The sequence below is a fragment of the Pipra filicauda genome, unplaced genomic scaffold (assembly GCF_003945595.2).
Source record: "Pipra filicauda isolate LSUMZ 115617 unplaced genomic scaffold, ASM394559v2 scaffold435_size564288_pilon, whole genome shotgun sequence".
Classification (NCBI taxonomy): domain Eukaryota; kingdom Metazoa; phylum Chordata; class Aves; order Passeriformes; family Pipridae; genus Pipra; species Pipra filicauda.
In genome coordinates, this window is record NW_024104571.1 from 46,542 (window position 1) to 64,276 (window position 17,735).

Genomic DNA, 17,735 nt, shown 5'->3' on the forward strand with positions numbered 1-17,735 from the left:
CAAGATATCTGTATTTCAGCACAAACCCCTGCAGGTCCACAGCGACTCTGGGAAACGGAAGGGAGCAGCTCAGCCGAAGGGCCGAAGGGGGAGGATGAACGCGGTGCCCCGAGCTCGGCCGTGGGGACCCCAAGCTCCTCCCTGGCACTGAAGGGCTGGGGGAACTGGCTGCTCTCTGAGCAAGCACTGCCTGCGGAGCCAGCCCAGGGCTCCCCCGGGGCAATGCCCACACGCTGCCTCCCCAAATCCTCGAGTTCTGGGAAATCCAGTTGCCAGTGGACGTGGTGTTTTTCGCTTCCCATCTTTGCTGTGACTTATTTAAGCATTTTCCTCCTGTGCAGAGGATTGTTCTGGTGGTGAATGAAAGGATCCACACATAAAAACCGTTCATTTGTTCGAAAAAAGCAGGAGAAAGGCACAAGACTATTCCATTAATTAAGCAGTGTCTGCTCAGAGCTTGGCACCCCTGGGGCCCTTTGCTCTCTTCAGTACAAGCCTGGCAAAAAGGCTTGAGTACAGACGGAAAAACCCTCCAACAGTGCATTTTGACAGTGCTCAAAAATGCATTTCTGATGTACCTGCGAGGCAAGACTCGTATGGGGTGGACACACAGGCGGGCAGAGGTTGGGGCTCACTGATGGGGTTCGGGTCCCAAATGTTTTGCCCATTTTCAGACACACACACACCATACCAGCCTCTCCCAGTGGCCTGCAGGGTGCTCTGTGCCCTGTTCCTATCAGGATCTGACCCTGCGGGGGGGCATCTGACCTCGAGCATTCTCCTCCTGCCGCCCCCCGGAGTCCCCCCTTCGTTCAGCACAATAACTCCCGCTGTTACCTGGCCAGGGCAAGCTCCAGCCCCCGGAGAACACAGAGGCTGCACCAGCCGGGACTCTCCCGACACACCAGCCCCGAGTCTCGCTCCGTCAATACTCGCATTATTTCTTTTGCAGGAGCACATTTATCCTCTGTGCCCGAAGAGCGGGGGACGCGCTGCCCGCCCGAGCGAAGGGCTGGCAAAGAAAGGCAAAAAGCCCCAGCTCCGGGCGGCCGGAGGGGGATGCCCGGGGGAGCCCGTCCCGCCACGGGAGACGCGGGGGATGCACCGATGGAATTTGGGGAGCGCCCGGAGCGCTCGGTCCCCGCTGCCGCAGCGGCCACGCACCGAGCCCGGACCCCCCGCCCCGGGGGCGACCCCAGGTACGTGCCGCTGGCCTCGCCCCCTCCCGCTCACCGCCTTCCGTCCCCCTGGATTCTCCCCCGTCTCCTCCCTCCAGACGCTGAATTCCGGCGATGTTATCGCCGGGCAGCGCCGCGGCCGGCGGGGCCGCCGCTCCGTCCCCAGCCGAGGGTTTACAGTGAAGCCGCAGCAGCGTGGGGGGGGTGCCGAACCCCCGCTCCGGGCGGATCCGGCTGCTCTTCCAGCGGCTCTTCCCGGGCCACGGGGCGGACCCCCAGCAGTGCCCGCGGCAGTGCCCGAGCGCGGCGGGGCTGGAGCCGGGAGTGCGGGGGTCCCACCGGGGGACACGGACCCGCCGGGCCGGGCCGGGGGCAGCGAGGCAGCACGGTCCGCCCGTGAGCGGTGCCCGGGGGGCAGCGAGGGGGCCGCGTTCGTCTCCCCGCTCCCTCAGGGTCCCCTTACCTGGCTCCGGGCTCGGCTCCCCCGCCGGCGTTGGCCGCTCCCGCCGAGGCACGGACAGACGGCAGCCACGGGGAATTAGGAGCTTCCCAAAGCCCTGCCGCCCTTCCCGAGGGGAGTCAGTGCCGGGGATGCTTCCCCCCGGCCCCGGGACCCCCCCGGTCCCCCCCCCGTATCGATTCCAGCCCGGCGCTGGCAGCGTTTAGGTCGGGATTGGGGGATAATGGGAATATCATCTGGAGACAATTACCTTTGGAGCGGGCTCGCTTCTCCTCCCAGACACTGTTATTTGAGCAATAGGATCATTTGATTTCATATCGCACTAAATAACCCCCGGCCGCCGCAAATTGCCGCCTTCTCAACAGCCACCCCTCGGAATAAATTGCACAGCGACTCCGTGGGCTCTGGCTTCTTCTTTCTTTCCTTTTTTTTCCCCCCTTTATTTCCCCCCCTCCTTTTTCTCCTTTGAAGAACAGTATTTCGGGATAAGCCAGGACGGAGGCCCGATGCTGTCGGATAAGCTGCGCCCAGCAAAGCTCCAGCTCCCTTAATAAGCCAAGCCTGACCCGCGGGGGTTTTCTTCATGTTTTTCTCCCCCTCCCTCGGCCTTTCCTTTTTTTTTTTTTTCCTTTCTTTCCTTTTTTTTTTTTTTTTTCCCGTCCTCATTTTTTCCCCCCTCTAAAGCAGCTCTTCCCCCGCCCGGGTCCCGCCGATGCCAGGGCGCGATGTGCCTTTAAGGCTCTGTCAGCGCTCACCCGCAAATCTGGTCATCGCCGGCCTCATTAGATCCGTATTAATGTCAACCACGGATTGCTAATTAGATTTGTGGGATAAATGAAATTACCCGAGTGGGCTGCGTGGGAGGGGGAGTGCAGTCTCCCAGCGCTTCCCGGGATTTACAGGTCGGGGAAAGAAAAAAAAAAGAAAAAGAAAAAGGAAAAAAAATCGTTTTCTTTTCCCTCCTTTCTTTTCCTTCCCTTCTTTCCCCTCCTGCCCTCCCCCCGGGCCCCATCCCCATTCTCTGACAGTCACTAACCAAGGAATTCCCCATCCCAGCCCCGCCAGACTGCTCCGTGGTGGTGGAACTGGGGGTTTTGCTCCCCTTTTCCCATGCTAAGGGAGCCCACGGGGCTGTGCCGGGTGCTGCTTGCCGAGGGATCCCACTTGTGTTGGATCCACGGATATCGGGGAGCGGCTCGGGGGGAACAGCGCTGTGCTGCAGGGGTCGAGGGAGAGACCCATGGCATTATTCATCCTATTTATTTACCCTTATTAGAAACCCCGATGAAAGAACAGGGCCCGGAGTGCTCCTTTAAGCGCTGGCTGAGCAGCGCGCACACAACCCCAATTAAACGCTGCCCGCACGAGGCCTTTCTCCGTATGAGAAAACCAGCTCTGTTTAATGAGGACCAATTAAATCCTGCTTCATTTTACCTGGCACCTCACAATAGATGTGACAACAAATTCCCTTTCTTCTTCCCTGGTAATTACCGGCAGAACCAGCCCAGCTCCCAGCAGCAGGAAGCCCTTCCCAATAACCCACCCGAACCCCCAGCTGGACCCTTCCTGCCCCCAATCCCACCAAAACCCACTCGGGATCAACCTGGGCCTCCAGTCCTGTCCCACTGCAGCCCAACACGGTGCTGGCAGAGCTGGGCCCCTCCAGCCCCTCCTAGGGAAGTGTGTGGAGCTATTCCAGCCCAGCTCTGGCCTCCATTCCCAGGCCTTCCCTGAGCCACCCCAGTCTTAAAGACTGCACCCGGACTCCCCGGGGGACATCGCTGCAACCAGGAGATTCAATTAAATAATCCCAGCCCTTTGCTTCTCCCACAAATAAATGGCTTTTTTTCCTGCCCCAAATATTTCCTTTCCCAAGTTCCCTTTCAAAAGGGAGAAAGAAAAAAAGAAACAAAACCCCAAACTGGAGAACAACGGGAAAAAAAGGAGAGGGGGGAAAAGAAAAGAAAGAAACTGTTCTCCTTTCTTTTCCCTGTGTGCAGGGTAATTGATAGGCTCTATCAGAGGTCAGGATTTGCATAAGAATTAAGAGCAGTAAATTAATTTAATATTCCATGCACATCTCCAATTATTCCTGCAGACCTTTGTCTCCACGGCTGGCAGAGAGAAGGTTCAGCTGCTCTTCAACCAAACAACATCTGTGCAGTTAATAATTTGATAAACAGCTCATACAAATAGTTTCTGAATTATCTGCCAACCCAATGACTATTCAGTTTGGAAACACTCGCGAGGGCTGTGCCGGCGGCCGGGGCTTTGGAGCCTGTCCTGGATTCAGCTGCACGGCACACACTCACCCTCCTTATCCCTGAAATATCAGCAGCTCCCTGCAACAAACCCCCAGCAGTGGCAATATGTAAAATAACTAATTACCAGTAATTAATAAAGCCCCCCCGGGTAGGAGGGGCCGCAGCCCCCCTTGGGAGAGGTCGGTGTGTGCTGTGGGGCCAGGCTGTGCCCCCGCTCCGGGGATCTCGGGGATCCCAGGGATCCCGGGGGGGTTTGTGGCCAGTGCCAGTGCCCTGCGAGCAGGGAGGAATCACCCCTGCTGGGGGCAGGATTTACAGCCCCCCAGCTGCCTCATTCCCTACACGACCGCCTGGAAAGGGGACGGGTTCTCCTGGAAGCCCTGGCTCTCCTCCTGCCCCAGGACTAATCGGAGCCAGCGCACTGCAAACACGGAATCATGGAATTGTCAAGGTTGGAAAATCCCTCTAAGATCATCGAGTCCAACAGTTCCCCCCAGCACTGCCAAGGTTACCACTAACCCATGTCCCCAGGTACCACATCCACAGAGCTGTTAAATCCCTCCAGGGATGGGGATCCACCACTGCCCTGGGCAGCTGTGCCAGGGCTGGACAGCCCTTTCTGTGAAGAAATTTTCCCAAATATCCAAACTAAACTTCCCCTGGCACAATTTGAGTCCATTTTCTCTTGTCCTGTCATGTGTTACCTGGGAGAAGGGACCGGCCCCACCTGGCTACACCCTCCTCTCAGGTAGCTGCAGAGAGCCATAAGGTCTCTCCTCAGCCCCCCGAGTCAGAAATTTCTCTTTCACACACTCCAGGAACCTCATGGACTGTCTCCTCTCTGCTGTTCCCTATTTCCATCTGACACTTGGTAAGTTGAAGTCCCCCATAACAAGAGCTGGTGACTGTGAGACTTCTCTCAGCTGCTTACAGAGTATTTGGCTGTCTCTCCACCCTGGCTGAGGGTCCAGAGCAGCCTCCCACCAGGCCACCTGCCCCAGTTCTCATCCAGATACACTCAACCCCGTCGGCACCATCACTAAGCTCCAAACAACCCAAACCCTTACGAACACAGGGGGCTGCCCAGCACCTCTCCTGCCTTACCCATCTCTTCTGACTTTTACATTGGTGGGACACAGCCAGGGAATGTGGTTTCCAAACCTCTCCTCGGAGCGACGTGTAATTCCATTTGCCAGACAAGTGACTGACCTTGTCCTTTGTTCCTGCCCTGCCCTGCCCAATTACTCTGTTGGAGTGCAACGAGAAGGAAAATTAAATTTGCACACTGGGTGCCATGAATAAATGCAGTGACCACCTAATTTTTCTGCTAAGGAGCCTCCTGGTGAGGCCACCAAAATGGGGGGGCTGTGGCCCCTCCTGGTGCCACTTGCCCTGGGCAGTGGGGCAGGACAGCAGGGCAGGATCGTGGCTCCCACAGCACCCCAGGCCTGACCTTAAATTACAGTTGCCAAGAGTTCCCCTGGAGATGCCATGGCTCCTCACTCCCTTCAGGCATTAAGCATCACTCTAAAATTAATAGAAAGTTGATTTTAAAAAGATTATGAAGTTCTCCAGGCTAAAGGAAAGGTTAATGCTCCTCTCCATAATCACGCAACTTTCATGTTTGCTGTCATAAAGAGCTGATTTTTCTCTCCCATTTAAAGAGAGAATTTACACCATGAGCAGGAATCCAGAAATAGGGCCGTAAACAGAAGTGAAGGGATCAGGTGCCAAATTTGGACAGATGTCTGGGGCTTGATAAACCACTGCAGCCTTATCACAGCATAAATAATGCCGGGCTCAGCACAGTGCTGTGGGACAGGCCAAGACCTGGTACCTCTGCTGGGGGAGGGAGATCCCAGCCCCCAGGGGGAGATCTCACAGACTCAACTGCTGCTGTGCCAGCCTGTGCTGGGGCACACTGTTACCTGGCTGCAGCGCTGGTGCCAGGGTAAGGCCCACAGTCACCATGGTGAATCAGCCCCCTGAATATTCAACATCAGCAGCTCCAGGGCTGCCCAGACCCATGGATTTGCCAGGAAATGGAGGCTTTTTTTCCTCCTTTCCAAAACTGAGATCAATGCACTGTGCTGTCTCTGGAGCCTGTGGCTGTTCAGACTGAGACCGTGTTTTGCCCCAGCTCTAATTACACACAAACCCAGGTTTTATTTTGGAAGGTAAATGTGCTGCTTTAAGGAATGCAAATCCCCCTTTTCCAGCCCTGGTGCCTGAATGCTCCATGTTGTAAGGAGGGAACCAGAAAGCACCCAGCACGGGTGCTCTTCACACGTTCCTGTGGCTCAGGGCTCACGGAGCCTGGCCTGGCACGGCAAGTTTGGAGATCAGGGAGATGCAACGCTGGCTTTGCAGTGCAGGACACTGGAGATCATCGGTGCTGATGGCTCACCCTGGAAGCCCTTAAGCCCCTTTGGTCCCTGGATTGAACCCCAGCACGAGGATTTCAGCACTGACACTTGCCAAGCAGTGTTGGGTAGTTTAATTAATGTTTGCAGAGCTCTGGGCACAGCTCTACGTGCGCCTGCATTCGCTGGGCCTCGAACCCCACGGAAATCCTGGCACTGCCACCTCAGCCACACCCGGGGTTCCCTTTGTCATCTCAGGGTGATGTACCCTGAGGCAGGAAGAGGCAAATCCCGCCTGTGCCAACGGGTGCCTCGAAGGCACTTTCCCAGTACCACTTTTTGGCACCGAGATGCCTCTTTACAGACTCGCCCGTCGAGTTGCCGTGCCTCTCTCTGGTTTATGGAGCCCCAGAAGTGTCTGTAATGAGAGATTAAAATAGCAGTCGTGCCGTGTGATTTATTTGTGAAATTCTCGTGTCCCCACACGTGTAAATGCCCCGAGCTGCCCGGCCGCGGGCCGGGATGAGGAACCGGGCCATGCATTAACAGGGGGGAACGAAACCACCCAGAGGACGGGGAAGGGGGAAGTGCTGGGTGGTAAGTTATTTGGCCTTTAGAGGCAGGGGAAGGCAGGCTGGGGAGGGGGGGGTTCACTCCTGCCTTCCCCCTGCTGATAAATCAGCAGCCTGGCGGTGCGGGCACCTGGATAAAATATGCGGGGTGTGTGTGCCGGGCCGGCACGCGGCTCGGGAGCGCTGGCCGCGCACGCTGACTGCAAATGGGGTGGGTTATCAGCCGCCGCCATAAAACACCCCCCGTCCCCGGCTGATTATGAACCTCATGCATAGCAAATGACGGAGCGGGAGCGCCGGCGGCGCCGAGGTACAAAAATAAAATATTTACAGACTGACAGGCTAATGGACACTTTCCCAAAGAGCCGTTAGAAAGAAGTAGTAAATGGGCCCGTGCCGATGCAGGGCAGCGGGCCCGGTCAGGGATCAAGACACACGGCACCGTATCGGATAACATCTAATTGGCAGGTCACATCCAAATGAGTGTAGTCATGCATCATCCGGAAGGCTTTCTGCTGGTTATAAAGACACTTGTAAACAATTCAGCCGCTGAACATGGCAATAATATGTTGATCCGGCATGTAATGAGGTGTTCCTGGAATCAATAAACTAGTCATGAAGAGCAGGGAGCAAGGTCAGCGCCTGCCTTTTTGATGACCTTTGCTGGCTGGTGAGGACATCATATACTCTGAAGAGGACTTTTCTCATATTGCAGAAGGCGCCGAGTGTCAGAACTTCCATTCGCAGCAAGCAAATGAACAGCCGGGCTCTGCATGCTAATGAAGTCCAGGCTATTTTCCACCTTTTCATCTGCACATTATGCTCTTGACTTTGGAGAAGGTGGGAATTAGGTTGGACCCTCGTGTCAGACTGCCTGATGGCTCGGCTCCGGAAAACTGGTAATTGAAGCTGATGACTGATGCGGAGGAGGCCTGAATTTGGAAATAAACAGTTTCAAGCACTGCATGTCATTTCTAGAGAGACTGCTGAGTGAATGGAAATGAGCTCCGTTTGCCGATCTAATGCAGTTTCTCAGCAGGAAAAACACCGTCTTTGAGACAACAATGCCAATCAGGGAGATTTAAATGTCCTGGCGATAATGTAAGGAATAGCACCTGCCTCCACAAACAGCACTTAGGGAAATGCTGCCCCACGCCAGGGCCTGCGGCTCATGTGCAGCCCCCCAGCGTCAGTCCTGGAGGAGGCTCTGATGGCCAGTGGCAGGGAGGGCACAGCACACACTGTGCTGGGCTGGGTCAGAACACCAGGAAACACCATCACTGACACTGAAAACTGGGGTTTGAGGAATCCATAGCTAAACATGACGCTCTGCATACTGCAGCTGCCCCATTGAACTGCTCTTCCCTGGCACATGGGGCAGGAATCCTGCTGCCCTCAGCCCCAGCACTGCTTCCAGGGCGGCCCTAACTCACATCAGCCCGGCTACCGGCCCCACTGAGGTAAAAATACAGAGTTCTACACAGGGCACTCAAAGGCCAATATTTTCAGGCCTGACTGGGAATGCTCTGCCATCCCAGCTGGTGGGAAACAACATTACAAATGTTATAAACCCTTTCAAAGTCCTTCCTGCCTGGTGGTGTGGAACTGAGCAGAGCCACTCGTGTGCTGGGGCAGAGGCAGCCCAGCAGCCTCACAGGGGTTCCCAGGACTTCGAGATGTTGCTGTCGGGACACAGAATCCCAGAATCCCAGCAGGGTTTGCGTTGGAAGGGAGTTTCAAGATCACCTTGGTCCAACCCCCTGCCATGGAGAGGAACGCCCACTATCCCAGGTTGCTCCAAGCCCTGTCCAACCTGGCCTTGGACAGTTCCAGGGATGGGGCAGCCACAGCTCCTCTGGGCAACCTGTGCCCTGCTGTGGGTCCCCCCATGTGCAGGCAGGACGGGGATCGCCCGCTCTCGGCTTCCCCAATAGCCACACGCTGGCAGGTACGTGCTGCTGGTACAGGGTGGGGGGTGCTGCAGATGGGGGTCCCCAGAACCCCCTGGGCCCCCCGCCCAGAGGCCACTGGGCTCAGCATCCCCCCGGGGCAGCCGCTCCCCGCAGCCGCAGCCGCCGGCTGTCCCCTCGAGGTGGCTGCATCAGGAGCGGGTCTGTTTGTGTAATAGTTTGCAACCCTTCAACATGAAAGGATGGAGACGGATGCGAGTTATTATTATGAAAATGAACCGAGCAACAGACAAAAATATTCAGGAGATGTAATCTGCGTCCCCACAATGCGCTCGCGGAGAAGAGCACTTGGCAGACAGGAGAGTCGCCGTCAGATACATTGCCTTTTGTTAAATTGCTTTTGCTCTGACAATGCCTTTTAAAACCACATGCAATCTTAATTTAAAATACCCAATACCTCAAGGTATAGGGGCCCAGTGCTGGTCTCCAGCCTGGGATTTGTCCAAAACAATTCCCTCCGCTTAATACCACTATTCCTCATTTTAATCACACAACAAACGTGGGAGCGTGAATTATAAGGAACCGTGGTCCTGATCCAAACATCACTAAAAATCAGTGGAGCAAGGACTGATTCTCCTGCCTGCCCAAACCTCTGTTGCCCAAACCTCTGTAGGGTTTGCCCAAGGAAGGCCCTCTCCACAAGGGGCAGCTTTGGCACACACGATGGGGAAAAACAAAATTCAGTCTTTTTTACTTTTTCATCCTTTTAGAAAATGGTTAAAGGCGAGGAAATGCTGAATGTGGCTGTGTGCTGAATGTATTTTCAAATAATAGTGGAAAAAAAACCCCAGACAAACCAGCCAGCACTTCCAGGTCTGTCGGTCCCTATTCCTGCCCGGGCAGGCTGTGTGTTGTTCCCGGCTGCTCCCCCAAGCACAGAGCCCGAGGTCTCCAAGGAGATTAGGGTCCCACACCCCTTGGCTCAGCAGTCAATAAACACCCCAGACTCCCTCAGAGGCCCCTCGGTGCCAGATTTACCCTCCACCCACCCGGTGAGAGCCGAGAGAGCCCCAAAGCACAAGGCAGCACTGCCAGGTCCTTGGTGAGGAAGGGCAGGGGTGTGTCCAGACACCTGCCCTGTCCTTGGGCTCACCCCATCCATCAGCCCTCCTCCTGGCCTCCCAGCTCCATGGAATACCCCCTTCCCTATGCTAATTCCCTCGGAACATTATGCAGACTGTTTATATTTCTGTACAGCCAGAACAGGCTGCTGACACAAATCAGCCATTAGCCATTCACACTGAGGAGTCTCCGCTAATTGTGCAGAATGTAATTAGTGATTATGTAATATCTAAGCTCTTGCAACTGTCATTAATGTCCACTATTCACCAGAGATAGTTCTTACTGAATTAGGGAATGATTACTGCATGCTAAATCTACTTAATCCTAAATATGCTAATTAACACCGCCTGCACTTTAGACAGTGGTTAAAAGCACTAGTAACCTCAAAAAAGGCTGTGATACACCAGGACCCAAATTGCTTGCGATGGATTTTCCCTCAAAAGGTAAATTTGTTTAATTAAACGCTGTAGTAAACTGTTGGGCACAGCTATTGATTAGTGCAGCCCGAGCAGGGGCCTTCTGGAATGATCTAGTGAGGTGCTACTGCAGGGCAGTGATGCTCCTGCAGCATCCAGGCCCTTCCACAGCATCCCAGCTCTCATCCCCCTGCAGCATCCTGCTCCAGGCACAGCCTTGCCCACACACATGCCAATATTACCCAAAACAGGCCCGAGATCGCCAGCAGAGCCCGATGTAAAACAGCTTTCCAAAGGCTCTCCCTCCAGGATTAACCACCCTATTCCTTGGGTCATAAACCACAATACCCCTCCAGGCAGATACAGGAGCTTCCCTCAATAAATTCTGGCTTAAATCTTACTTCTAAGATTGATTTGTATAGAACAGACTTCAGATATTAAATGCTGCCTGCTCTAGGAATGGGATAAATAGAGCAATTGTACAGGTTTGAAAGGTCCCTTTCCAAGGCTCAGGGTGTTTAATGTATTCTGGGTTTCTGGGGAAAAAAAAAGATATGGCTGTCATGAACCCCAGGATAATAGCAGTCTGTGATTTATGAAGATTCCTCCTGCTTATATATTTTATATAAATAATACCCCTGCGTGTGTCTCTGCGCTCATTCATAACCAAAAGCTGCCCAGGCTGTAGAAAGACTGCGCAGGAACATTTAAAATCAGCTCAGAGAAATGGGATAACTCATGGATCAGACACCAAATAAGTCATGGCAGCAAACACACCAAAAGGAAAATTACCAGCACAGTGCAAACCCCAACACGCCTTTATCAGCAGGCTGGCACAATGAGGGGACTCAAACCACACATTCCCACAGGAGAAAGTTCCTCAGTTCCTCCAGGCTGAGACAGTTGAGGCTGTTCAGCCTTCAGAGGAGACTTCAGCAGCCTTCCAGGATCTGAAGGAAGCTGGAGAGGGACCCTTCATCAGGAACTGTAGTGACAGGACGAGGGGGAATGGCTTCAAACTGACAGAGGGGAAATTCGGGTTAGGTATATGGAAGAAATCCTTGCCTGTGAGGGGGGTGAGGCCCTGGCACAGGTTGCCCAAAGAAGCAGGTACAGGCACACGCAGGGCCGAGGGGCAGCTCCCCTGTCACCACAATCACCGCCATGGAAATGAAAGATTTAGCCACACAATAAACCCCTAATTGCCTGGCAACAGCATTTAGGCCCCATTAGGTAGATTTGTAACTGCTTCCAGAGAAATAAACTCCTGTGTCATTAGATAACAAGGAAAGAAATAGGTTATTTCCTTTTTGAAAGGTATGAAAGCTTCCAATTGCCTGATGTACGCGCTTAGTAGATTATTTTCTGTCATCTCAGTTAATTGAATTTTATCCACTGCTCTTAGAATTCCTCCCTTTCGTGTAAGGTTAAAAAGTTCAGAGGAGTTGTATTTTTGAACCTTGTCCATTTATCACACGAGCCACCTCCAGCTGCGCAGAGTGTGCTGGGAAAAGGGAGCAGCAGAGAACTTGCTTCAGGACTGCTTCAGCATCCGGGTGAGTTGGAGCTGGATCATGGCCAAATGCCACTTTTCCAACAGCCTCCAGCCAGGACACTGCCAGGAATCACCAGCAGGACCTGCTGCAGGCTCCGTGGCCCGGCCGGTTGTGCGATGGCTTCATCTGCTCCTCTGGAAAACCAAACTGGAGACGCAGAGTTAAACCAATTCCCTGGACTGCCCAGAGCCCTTCCCAGGGGTGTCAGCCCCCAGAGGTGCTGGCCAGGCTGGAGTGCCAGCGTGGCAGCCCCATGTCCCTGCAGCGCTGAGCGGCAGGTCACCGGCACACCCTGCCCGGCGGGAATGCCACTCTCAAGCAGCCCCTCATGTCTCCCTTTCCAAAGCAAACCTAGGCAGATGTTCTTGATTTCTGAGTAAATCCAGAACATTTGCCATTCCTCTCATCATCGCTTGGGCTGCTGCTCTTAAACTTCTCCACTTTCCCCCTGGGCTGCTCTGCGAGGCACCGGCACCTTCCCAGCCCCAGCGGTGCCGCTGTGGGGAGCTGACAACCAAAGTTAGACTTCAGTGGGGGGGACAGAGCTCCGGTTTGATCCTGTGGGATATCTGCTTTGCATCGCCCAGAACGAAAGGGAATGGTTTGGCTGCAGAAAGGTTACTGAGATAATCAGGTGGTGACTCCAGAGCCGCTTGATTTTAAACCCTCCTGAAGAGCCGGCTCCATTTTCTGCTTTGGTGGAGACCAATTCCCCGCGCTGGCACGGGAGAATAAATCAGCTCCGGCGGCGGGGCGTCGTTATCCAGTTCCAACTATTATGACATAGCTTCTATCCGAGCAGTTTTCTTCTCAGCCAGTCGAGTGGAATGATCCCTGAAAGCAGCGGTTTGCGGCAGCAGCGCTCGGCGTGTCCATAAACCCGGGGCTGCCCACACGCAGGCCAGTGCCCGCCCAGCGCCTTTGGAGAGCCCGCGGAGAACAGGGACGTGGTGAAGTGCCCGGAAAGACAGCGGAGCTTTGAAGCACTGGGCAGGGAGGAAGCACCGAAAACCCAAGGCTGGGAGGAAGACAAACAAGTGTGGAGGGATGAGAAGGGTGGAGCAGCCAAGCCCAAGGAAATGCTCCTTCCCGAAGGCCCTGGCACTGCGGGTGCCAGGAGCTGTGTGTGCCTGCCCTCGCCTGCCAGCACTGCCCTACTCCTTTTCCCTGTGCCCAGGCACCGGGAAACCTCCTGGACACTACTGGGGCATCTCAAACCTTGGGATCAGAGGGGTCAGAGCCTTGCTCTGCCTCTGTTGAGGGCTGGGCGGGGGTAGACATCCCTCCCAGTCTCCAGGACCGGGGTGTTCAGGCTTGGAAGACCTGCTTGGAGAGCTGGATTCCAATCTGGGCTCTCCTTCTGGTTTATTAAACTACTGGTGGGGACAGGAGCGACCCCGTGGCACCTCCAGGCTCATGTGCAGGGCCGTGACCCCAAATGCGATCCCAAACATGACCTCCACCTTTGGGGAGAACGGGAGAGGGGCAGCAGGTCTGGGCTCCTGCTGGGCTGGGGCTGGTGGTCCCCAGAAACCACCCCTGGGGGGCTGGAAAGGCAGAGAGGGGGAGAAAGCAGAAGGAAAGAGCAGGGCTGCGCTTTTCCATACTGCTCTTTTGTTTTATTTGGTTCTAACTGCACCCCAGAGCACCATGTATTAATTATCCCTAATGAAGGAGGGCCAGGGAGCAGGAGGGTGAGTGGTGGTGGCCGGACCCGGCTCTCCCCTCAGAGCAGGATGGGAGGCCGGTGTGGAGCCCATGTTCCTCCACCAGCAGAGCAGGGCATGGGGATAACCTTGTAATCTACAGAAATCTGGGAATTATGATGGATATTACATAAATCAACTCTCCTGTGTCAATAAGGAAAAAAACATTTTTAAAAGAAAAGCAGCTGATAATTAACCCTGAGAGCACGGGTTTAACCCAGATCACCTTGGGGAAGCGCCCTGACAAAGGCAGGCATTCATCCCCGGCCTTTCTCATTTAAATAACCCGGCCTTCATTGGCTCCTGAGGGATTGCTTGGGAATTGCTAAACCGGAGGTTTGCTCGGTTTTGATGTGTAGTTGCATTGATTCCCCCCCCTCATTTTAATAAAAGGCATTTTATAGAGCTCCCGAGTGGGGCAGGGTGAGGGATCCCGCAGCTCCGGCTGCTCCAGCAGCGGGTGTTTGCCAACCCTCGGAGGGGCAGGAGCTCTGCTGACATCTCCAAGCGGATGGAGTTGAAGGAGTGGCATCACCAGCTCATTGCTCATTAGGAATAACCTAATTACTATTTAGCAGATCAGGCTGCCCAGAGAAGCTGTGGCTGCCCCATCCCTGGAAGTGTCAAAGGCCAGGTTGGACGGGGTTTGGAGCAACCTGATCTAGCAGAAGGTGTCCCTGTCTGTGGCAGGGGGTGGAACAAGGTGGACTTTTAGGTCCTTCCAACTCAAACCCTTTTGGCATTCTGTGTGGTGACTTTGAGGCTGCCTTTTGGCTTTTCTTTTTTAATGGAATCATTTAGGTTGGAAAAGCCCTCTAAGACCATCGAGTCCATCCGTTCCCCCAGCACTGCCAAGGCAACCACTAACACAAGTCCCCAAGTGCCACATTTACACATCTGTGAAATCCCTCCAGGAATGATGACTCCACCACTACCCCAGGCACCCTGTTCCAATGCCTGGCAGCCCTTCTGGGGAAGAAATTTTTCCTAATATCCAAACCAACTGCAAGTTTTGAGGCCATTAATCAACGTCCTCCATTTCAAAATCCTGCTGTACCTCCTCAGTTCCTGGCACACAAACACCTGGGCAGTTTTGTCAGAGAGGGTGGTGACACGAGTGGAGTAGGGGAGGAAATCACATCACTCCTGCAAAGCAGCAAGGCCAGGGCAGGCGCTGGCCAGGCAGGGTGTTGGCAAAGGGGCCGGGTGCCCGGTGGGAAGCGGATTCCAGCGGGAAGCGGAGCCTGGAGCTCGCGAGCGGGGTCGGACACCGTTGGCAGCCGCACGCCAGGTCGGAGAAGTCACACACACAGCCCTGGAAGGGAGGACACACAGCCTGCCTGCATCACCCAGCACTGCTCAGAGAGGGCTGCTGCCAGTGATCGACAGATCCTTATTTGTAAGTATTTAATGTTTCTTAGGAAGCACTTCTAAAAGAAATTGGTATGTAATGACAGCACTCACTGGAAAACAGGCCGATTATAAAATGCACTAACTTATCTGGTATTCATTTGAAAAGTAAATGGATGCAAGTAAAGGTGAGAGTTCACTACCAATTCAAATATTTTGCTCTAACAGGCTCTAGCACTCCTACTTTAATTCAAGCAGAAGCACAAGTATGAATAATCAAACTGGATGATGCTCATCAAAACCTTTGTGCCTTGCACCATTTCAAATGGTCATTGAAGCTTAATGGCAAAAAATTTACATTATTCCTTTAATTTGTATTCTGTTCCTTCCTTCTGAGTGATGTGATTGTGATTTTCTGTTGCCGGCTGTATTATTTTGATGCAAATGTTATGTGCTGCTACAGTCCAATTTCCTGCTTTGCCCTCCCCTTTTCTTCCCCCAGGAAAGAAACGACAGCTAAAATAGTTCAAAATTGGGGAGGGATTTTGAAATAGTTCCTTAACTACCGCTCCTAATTAAAGCAAACAATGCAGGGTCTTGAAGCACCCTGAAAAGCTGAAAATTAATTATTAGCTGAAGGGGGAGGGAAGTGGCTTTGCTCCCCGGACCTTCAAAAAAAAAAAATAAAAATGAAAAAGAGAGAAAAAAGTGAGGGATCCCAATTCTGCCTACAAAAGAATTAGAAAAGAAAATTTGTAATTCAGTTAAAAACTCCTTTTGCTGGCACATAATCACCTAGGGATGAATGCTTTATTGAGAGGCATGGGGCTGCAAACCAAAGCCTTGCAAACAGGAGGCCCCCGGGGCGCTCCCGGCACATAATATATGCACCGACTAATTTATTGCGCTGTGACTAATTTCCATTCCTTGTGCTTAGAGTTGCCTCGCTAATTACAGGGATGTTTTCTTAACTTGGGTAATTGCGCTGCCCGCGCTCGCGCCCCACGCCGGCTTTGATGCGCCCCCACGGGGCGGCTGCACCCCACGCCGCCCTAATTAGATTGGCTGCCTTAATTAGGGGAGACGTGGGGGTGCGTGGGGGGGTGGCACCCAGCCCCCTGCCACGCAGGCACGAGGCTGCCCGGAGGAGAGGGGCGATGCCAGCCCCGAGCCAGGCCCGGCGAGGCTGTACCCGAAACCCAACACAGACATCCAGGCGTGTGTCCCGCCACCCAACCCATCCCACCGGAGTGACCGCGCAGAGCCGAGCTCCTGCCACGAGCATCCCTCAGCACAGGTGCCAGGTGACAGCCCTGCGTGTCGGCATCATCGCCTGCTCAGCCCATCTCCAAATCTGCTGCCTTAATTTCATCCGTGGCACTCACTCATGTGGGTACAATTATTAGATAGATAATCACTTCCTTGAAATAATTCCAGCACTCATCTCTAATAAAAAAGATTTCTTCCAGAGGGCCCTCGGTGAAATGGGCTCAGTGGTACTTCCTGCACCGCTGGGTCAATTGGCTTCTGCTCTATTCTCTCTCTCCAGCCCCACAATTGCTTCCCACCCGCTGGAGAGCCGGAACGACGGCAGCCCGGAACACCCATCCAGGGGTGCCCTCCAACACTCGCACTAATAAAAGCTTGACATCTGAAATTCCGCTGCTTTGTCCCTCCCTCAGCAAAGGGTTGGTCAAGACTTCAGAAAATTAGTGTCAAGTCAATAAATACTCATGCCCCGGCAGGGAGGGCAAGAGGGAGGGTGAGGAATTCCCCTCTCCCTCCCCGAGGGTACCACACCTCAGTGCCAGAGGCTCCCACGGGGCAGTGGCGATGGGAACTGCCCGAGGAGCATCACTTCCAGCAGGGACTCGTGCCTGTCTGCAGGACTGGGCCATGGCCACGTCACACACATCCCACAGCACCTTGGGAGGCCATCCAGCCAGCAGCCCTGGCAGCACGGAGAGCCCCCAAAACGTACACAGCCTATGGAATTCCAGCTGTGGGCACTGACAGACCCTGCACTTCTCCAAGACGACTTAAGCCCTCATTCATCCCGGAGGTGCCTTCCTCCATGAATCTGGGGCCTCTGGCAGTGTGAGGAAATGTAGTTATTTCCCTTTTACATACAAATAAACAAACCAAGCGTTTCAGCTGCAGTTTAAAGGCTGGAGTGTCACCTGGTTTCAACAAATGAATCAGTTTGTTTACAGCAAAGTGAACTGAAACCGACACCCCTGCAGGAATCAGGTGCATGAGATCCTCTCCCTCAGCGCCCAGCCAGGCTCCGGCGTGCAGCTCCCCACCAGCCCCTTCCCAACACTCGAGCAGGCTGGAAGGACTGGCCCTGCCTTGGAACAGGTTTGGGCTCTTGGTTTGCTCAGTGAGCTGCCTGCAGCCCGTTGTGCAGACCCAGCGATTCCCGAGTGGATCTGGGGGCAGGTGGCTGCGGTGGCCGGCACGCAGAGCCCTCACACCCCGGCGGGCACCGTGGGCGTGGGCGAGATGCTCACGTGTATGAAGCATCTTCTCAGGCTCGTGCTTTGCTGTGGAAAAGGAAATAAAAAGAATCTCGGCCCCCCCTCCCTCTGCCTTCAGTGTCTCCTTTCTAATAACTTGGCATATTCACTTAATACAGCCCGGCTCCTTCCAAGTCGTTAGCGGCGGCAGGAGACACAGCCGGAACGCTGACCTGGTTTGCTTGCCAAGACAGAGCAAAGAGAAACCTTCACATAATCATTTCCAAACATTAAAATGGCTCCATTGTCATTATAGCTGAGAGATTGAATTCGCCTCATCAAAGCGGCGTATGACAGGTGACTCAATAGGCTGGTGCCA